Here is a 7,481-nt window from a genome sequence, read left to right on the forward strand (position 1 = left end):
TTCTCTTATACCTGCTATAGACTAGCAGATAATAGAGCAGATTATAATTTTGTTACTAGCTAGTTAGCTATAAAATTCTTCTTACTTTAGCTTATTTCTGCTACCTTAGCTAATTAAAGTTAAAGATATATAATAGAATTGCTGCTAAAGAAATTATCTATACTAAGCTAAATTCTATCTAAAGGTAGGTAATTACTTTAAATAAACTAGTGCTCTAGTAGTAGAAAGCTATAGAAATTTTAACCTTATATTAGAATTTCTCTAGCGCTAAGTCTATAATCTCTAAATTAACTACTAAAAATTGCGGTAAGAATTTAATAATATCTACTACTAATAATACTGCTAGCTTACTAACGCAGCGCCTATCCTCTTATGCTATAGTATATCTAAATAGTCTAATACTTCTCTTAAACTACTAGTTCTATTAATACCTACAGATAAATTAGGTAAAGATAAAGTTCTCTTAATCTTATCTAAAGCACTGCCTAAAGGCAGATATAGCAGTTAAAACTCTTCTTACTCTACTAAGGCTAATAAACCTAAGCTAGATATCTAGTAAGTATTAGCTAGAGCTATTAGAATAATAGGTAAGAGAAAGAATTATACTATCTACTAGGTACGCTAGCAAACGCCTATATATATTAGAATTTCTAATATTAGGTTAATAATAGTGCTAAGCTAGCTTATGCATACCTAAGAGTTAAGCAATATTATAGCAGAGTTAAGCAATATTATAGCAGAGTTAAGCAATATTATAGTAGAGTTAAGTAATATTTTAATAGAGTTAAGCGATATTTTAATAGAGTTAAGCGATATTATAGCAGAGTTAAGCGATATTATAGCAGAGTTAAGCAATATTATAGCAGAGTTAAGCAATATTATAGCAGAGTTAAGTAATATTTTAATAGAGTTAAGCGATATTATAGTAGAGTTAAGCAATAGTTATAGCAGAGTTAAGCAATATTATAGCAGAGTTAAGCGATATTTTAATAGAGTTAAGCAATATTATAGCAGAGTTAAGCAATATTTTAACAGAGTTAAGCAATATTATAGCAGAGTTAAGCAATATTTTAATAGAGTTAAGCAATATTTTAATAGAGTTAAGTATTTTAATATCTTTTAGTAGCTGAAATTGCATATAAGTAGAGTATAGCTACTACTAATACGTTATAAGAGGTTATTAGAGATATTCTAGGTCTTATTATAGTAATATTAAAGAAAAGTAGAATAACTCTGCCTACTTCTCTTTCTCTTAACATGAACTATTATTAAATAATAACGCTATCTCTAATAACTTATATATTTATGCTATACTATATTGCGCTAATATTATTATTATTTCTAACTTTCTTAACTAATTATTAACTATTACTAATAGGTAAAAGAAATTCTATAGAGTCTCTAATCGCTAACTTATTCTTAGTTACCTCTTCTAATTATAAAGGTAGAGGCAGTATGCTATCTATTATATAAGATACGTATATATTCTTAATATATTGCAATACTAGTTTAATAGTTATATTATACGACTGCACTATCTTAACCTATTAAAGAAACCTTATTATTAGTAAACTCTATTCTATAAAGTAGTTTAATACTATACTTTTATAGCAGCAAAGTAAAAAATACTAATACTAAACTAGTCTTTTAGTATAGACTATCGCTGCCTATTCTCTAGGACCTATCTAAACGTCTTCTAATTAGAGAGATTCTCTTTTAGCGTTATGCAGCTTACTCTCTTAGCTCTAATATATAAGATCTAAATAACTACTCTTTTGCTACTATTGCAAACCTTCTACTTCTGCTACCTATTAAATTCGCCTGCTTTTAGACTAATATAACTAGAGTCTTATACTATATATATATAGTAGCTAAGATCTATTAATATTACATATCTCTAATAATACTAACTATCTAACTTCTTCTAGCAGCGTTAAATAAATCTGCAAATTTATCTGCCTTAGCATAACTTAAATGCAAACTGCTAATCTTATTACTTTGCTGCTAAGATAGCACTAGTTAACTCTATAGATAGATACTAAAAGGATTACTTTCTGCTTTATTACTAGAATTATTATAAGTATAAATTATAGAAAGCTTGCCTTTAACTCTAGAGAATAGACGTTTTCTAGTAGAATGCTAAGATCTTTACGCCTCTAATATTAACTGCTAGTCTTTTAAGCAGTCTGTTATTCTAATTACTATAGGTCTTTATTTATTATATTTCTAACTACCTTAATGCCTGCACCTAGTAACTTCTACGCAAACCTATAATACTTTTATTTCTAGTTACTATATAACACCTTATCTTACTTTGCACTTGCCTAATTCTGCATACTTACTATAGTTTGCATAATAGCGCTATCTAGTTTATTCTTTAACTATTTATTAGCTTATCTTATAGATATTTCTTTTAGCAAATACGTTTGTTTAGCAGATACGCAGAGCTTAGACTTAGATCGCGCCTTCGTAGCTAGCTGTTATATTATTAGATATAGCATTATTATCTAGAACTGTAATCTTATTAATAGAGTTATTATATATATTATTAATAAAGTATATAAGCTAATGCTTATTAACGCGCTAGCAAATCTAGCGTAGTATAGTTTCTAGCGTTAGCAAAATAAACGCGTGCGCAGGCTTACTATAGCTCTCTAGCGCTATATAAATTAGTATATCTAACCTAAACTCTAATAAAGTGTTATAGAGTAATGTATATATCTTCTTATTTCTCTTAGATAAAGTTAGCATTAACCTTAAGATAGAAGGCAGTATTATAAGGTATATAAGCTAAAGATGCATATAGCATAGAGCTGCTAAAGTTGCATCTGCGTTAGCAAAGACTACTATACTAACTAGCTAAAATTAGCATAGTAATAGATTTCTACTATAGATAGAAGTTAAAATACTATAGATGCTACTAATACTATTAAACACTAGACTATAATATCTTATTCTAATTACCTTATTATTAACTACTAATATAGAATTATTATATATGCTATTTACTAATATGCTTTTTTACTATGTAGTATTAAATACTACTTCTATAATAACTACTAAGGCGATATAACGCTATAATAATATTAATCTATTAAAGCTTATATTTAATAACTAGTAGAAGATATACTCTTAAAGTAAGAATACTTAGATTTCTCTTAGCATATAGAAGCTATTTCTGCGTACCTAGAGTTAAAACTCTATAAAGAATTACATTAATACAACGCATATAGATATATTAACTATAGTAAGTCTACTAAGTAGAACCTAGTTAACTATCTCTATAAAGAATATAGGCTATAATATATATTAGAAGATAGTTTACTAAACTAAGAGCAATAGTATAATAGCAACGTCTCTATAATCTATAGCTAATGCTTCTTCTAGAGTATTAGTAGTAGAGCTACTACTAACTACACTCTTATCTATTACTTTAAGGTACTAGTACTAATAACTAATAGTATAAACAATAACTCTACTACGCTCTTAAACTACGAACCTAGTACGCCTAACTCTAAGAATAAGAGTCTTAATTAATCTAACTTAGCTACTAACGCTCTACTATAAATATAACTATAAGAGGTATTATAGTAAGCTAAAGAGGAACGCGCAGAGCACCTAAGAGCTATTCTAAATATACTATTAGTTAAGACTAACTTATAGATTACGCATACTAAGTTCTTATAGGTTTTTAGTAGCTTTAAAACATAGAAGAAGACGCTTAAGTATATTACTATACTAGATAATAAAAAGAAACTTAAACTACATCTTCTATATAATACTATAAAGGCTATAGTTTGTATATAGCAAAACGTTATATCTTAAATATCTTAATTTATGCGCATCTATATTATGCAAGAGAATATAACAGATATATCTCTTTTCTCTTTAGAGATATACTAGAACTTTAACCTTTGCTATGCACTGCCTCTATAAAAGATATTTATATTCTTTTACTGCGTACTTATATAAGAGTTTATATGCCTACTAACTCTAGTTCTCTGCGTAGAATAATAGTATATATAGATAATACTTATAATAACTCTCTAACAGTAAGCAATAAGCTAAGAAACTATTATAGTATAATATAACTAAACTAAGTTAAATATACTTAAAGCGCAGTGCTACTAATTCTTTCTATCTCTTATTTAATAAATAGCTTACTCTACTAACTTTAAACTAGCGCTTATTATACTTATTATCTTTCTATTCTTATCGCCTATAGAATATAGATTCTAAGAGGTATATAACTTTGCTACTAACCTCTCTGCTCTTAAAAAACTTATACACTTTACTAGTCTTTAAGAACTCTAGAATATCTTTGCTATAATATATCTAGATAACCTAATAATAGCTCTAGATATAGAGGCTCTTAGTCTTGCTAAGGCTAAAGACCTTATTGCTAAATAGAAGCAGATATAACCTCTGCTAGACGCGTTAATTAAAGAAACTAATTATAATATAGCTAATAGATTTAAGACATAGATCTATAACTATCTTACTATAGAGTATCCTATACTAATAAACTAGATTATTATAACTAGCTAGTATATTAGCTACTTCTAATATAGCAAGAATCTAGATGCATTTATGCATTAGAATAATAATATAGTTACTATACGCTCTATTTATACAACGTTACCTTAATTCTCTAATATAGTATAGAATAAATATAAAGAAGCATCTTAGATTCTCTATAAGCTTACCTTTGTGCACTAGCAATTAGAACTATCTACTATTCTATAGAGCACTCTAGTTAATAACCTATTAAAGATAACTTCTAGATATATAGTATTCTCTATAGAAAACCTAAGCCTTATATATAGCGAAGGCTTTATTAGATAGTAGCTAGTAGAACTAAAAGATTACTTGCAGTTTAAAGAGTATATTATATTAGATTTAACTAACTCTGCGTAAATTCAGCGTTATTATAATCTAGTTTAGACTTTTCTAGGCTATCTACTATATATTATTTATCTTATAAGTAGATAACCTACTTAAGAAACTAAGATTCTTAGCCTGCAATATAAGAATACTGCTAATAATAGAATAAGAAATATATTCTTCTATAACAGACTAGTTACTATTATCTTACAATACTATAAGAGCTATAACTAGAATAAGTTAACTAAGATAATATACTGCTTTCTACCTTATAAAGTTAGCAGTATACTAGTTTAGTATCTTTAGCTTATCTAACTATTTTATATCTTACTGCAATATAAAGTAATACTAAGCCTTTAAAGCTACTACTACCTCTAAGCTGCAAGCGCTCTACTTTAGCTTAATATTAATAGAAAATAGCGTTATAACTTACTTCTACTTAGTTAAGTTATTTACGCAGTAACTTATAGGTAGATAGAATAAGAAATTAATATAAGTATATTATGCTACCTTATTATTACCTTTAGCTATAAACTAGAGAGTATAGATTCTAATCTTAAAGAACTATCTAAAGAAGATATTAAGAAGATATTTAATAAAGTTAAAGCAGAAGCGTGCAAAATATAAGCAGAGCACTTAGCAGAGATAGCTTATATCTGCTACGCAGTTAACGTAACATAAATATTCTCTTAAAAATATAATATAGCTAAGGCATACTTTAAGACATCTATATAGTAGTATTACGCTCTAAACTTCTCTCTAGTACTAGAAGACTTTAACTTAGATATAGCGATGCAAATAAACGCAATAGACTAGAGACTTATATATAAAGTTACTAACTATGCAGGCGTAAACTATACTGCTCTTCTTCGCACTATATATAGCTAATTTTTAAGATTTAGAGAATAGTAAGAATAAGTTATTTGCTATATTATGCAAGGTAACGTTATTATACTATATATTGCTAGAACTAGTAGTAGAAAAAGCTTAATATTCTTCCTTTTAGCTTACTTTCCTAAGTATAGTATAATAATTATTCTTGTATCTCTTATAGCTATATAAATAGATCTTAAGAAGTAGTATAAGGCGCTAAGCATCTAAGCGTTAGTATAGAAGAAGAGATACTATAACAAAAATAGCCTCTATTATTTTTATAATACTAGAGAGCATTGCAAACAAATAGCTTTATATTGCTAATTAGAAGACTTAGCGCTACTAGAAGATTAGAGCAAATTATAGTAGATAAGTTCTATTATATTCTACTCTCTAAATATATCCTATTAGCTCTATCTACTTAACCTGCGTACTATTACTAAGTACGTAACATAGATTACTCTACTCTTAGCTACTATTTTAGTTAAAGAATAATAAGAAGCTTACTAACTTCTAGATATTTTAAGTAATACGTATACTTTTCGCAAACTAACTACCTGTAGTAATATCTAATACGAAGTTTAAATGCTACTAAATAAGCATATAAGCATAATAGATATAGTAAATTATATTAAGGCAGAACTAGTAATATAGAAAAAGATAATCTTCTACGTTAAGTTTGCGTCTATATATAATAAACTAGCATCTATACTCTAATGCTATAAATTCTATAGGCAGATATTAGCAAAAGAATAAGAAAAGAACTAATAGAGTTTTGCACTAGCGTTAGTTGCTATACTACTAGTAACTACTGCCTTTAATACTAGAAGTTAATATTAGAGATATTTAGGCTATATTGCAAGCCAGGCTAAACTAATATATAAGATTTAGTAGAACTAAGAAGCAGAGCGCGCTAGGCAAGATAGGCTTCTATACTTAGCTAAGCTTATTCTAGGTCTAGAAATTAGAAATATATTTTATAACAAAGCGCGCAAAGACTACTAAGCTAATATTAACGCATTTATCTAAGAAAATGCAATAGAGCCTATATACTAACGTTAGATTCTTAACTAATACTTTAATAGAGATAAGACCTATAAGATATATAGACTAGTAGAAGAAAAGTATAACATTTGCATAAAGCAATTCTACTTCTTATTAGAAGAGAAGTTTAATTAACTATCTAATTACTAATACTATAGCCAACGGTAATAGCGTCCTAAGATAGTAATAGATAAGCTAACGTATCTAACTCTAATTCTAAGCTAAATGCAAGAGCCTATTACTCTAAAGCAATTATATAAACTTCTATTATTATATATAGAGCTATCTCTGTTTAATAAGGCTATAGCTATACCTAAAATATATATATCTAACTATAGTTATATCTTATCTAGCTAACGCTACACGCTATATACAGATCTATTCTTAAGGAACTTATTCTCTAGCCTATTAGTGTTTAGTCTAAAGAAATACCTGCGCTAAAGTATTAATCTTATATAAATCTATATAAGCACTTCTCTGCAGAAGCAATTAAGACCTACTATAAGCATATACTAAGCAGTATTACGCGCTATTAAGTTCTAATTTCTATTATACTATAGCAAAGCAGAGCTAAGAGTTAGAATTTAATACTAGCAGATATAAAGCATAGTTATTAGAGATAGAATAAATATTTTACTAGAAGTTTATTTAGATAAGAAACTACTAGATTAAACACTGCG

The sequence above is a fragment of the Parastagonospora nodorum genome, assembly GCF_000146915.1.
Source record: "Parastagonospora nodorum SN15 chromosome Unknown scaffold_2, whole genome shotgun sequence".
Lineage (NCBI taxonomy): Eukaryota > Fungi > Ascomycota > Dothideomycetes > Pleosporales > Phaeosphaeriaceae > Parastagonospora > Parastagonospora nodorum.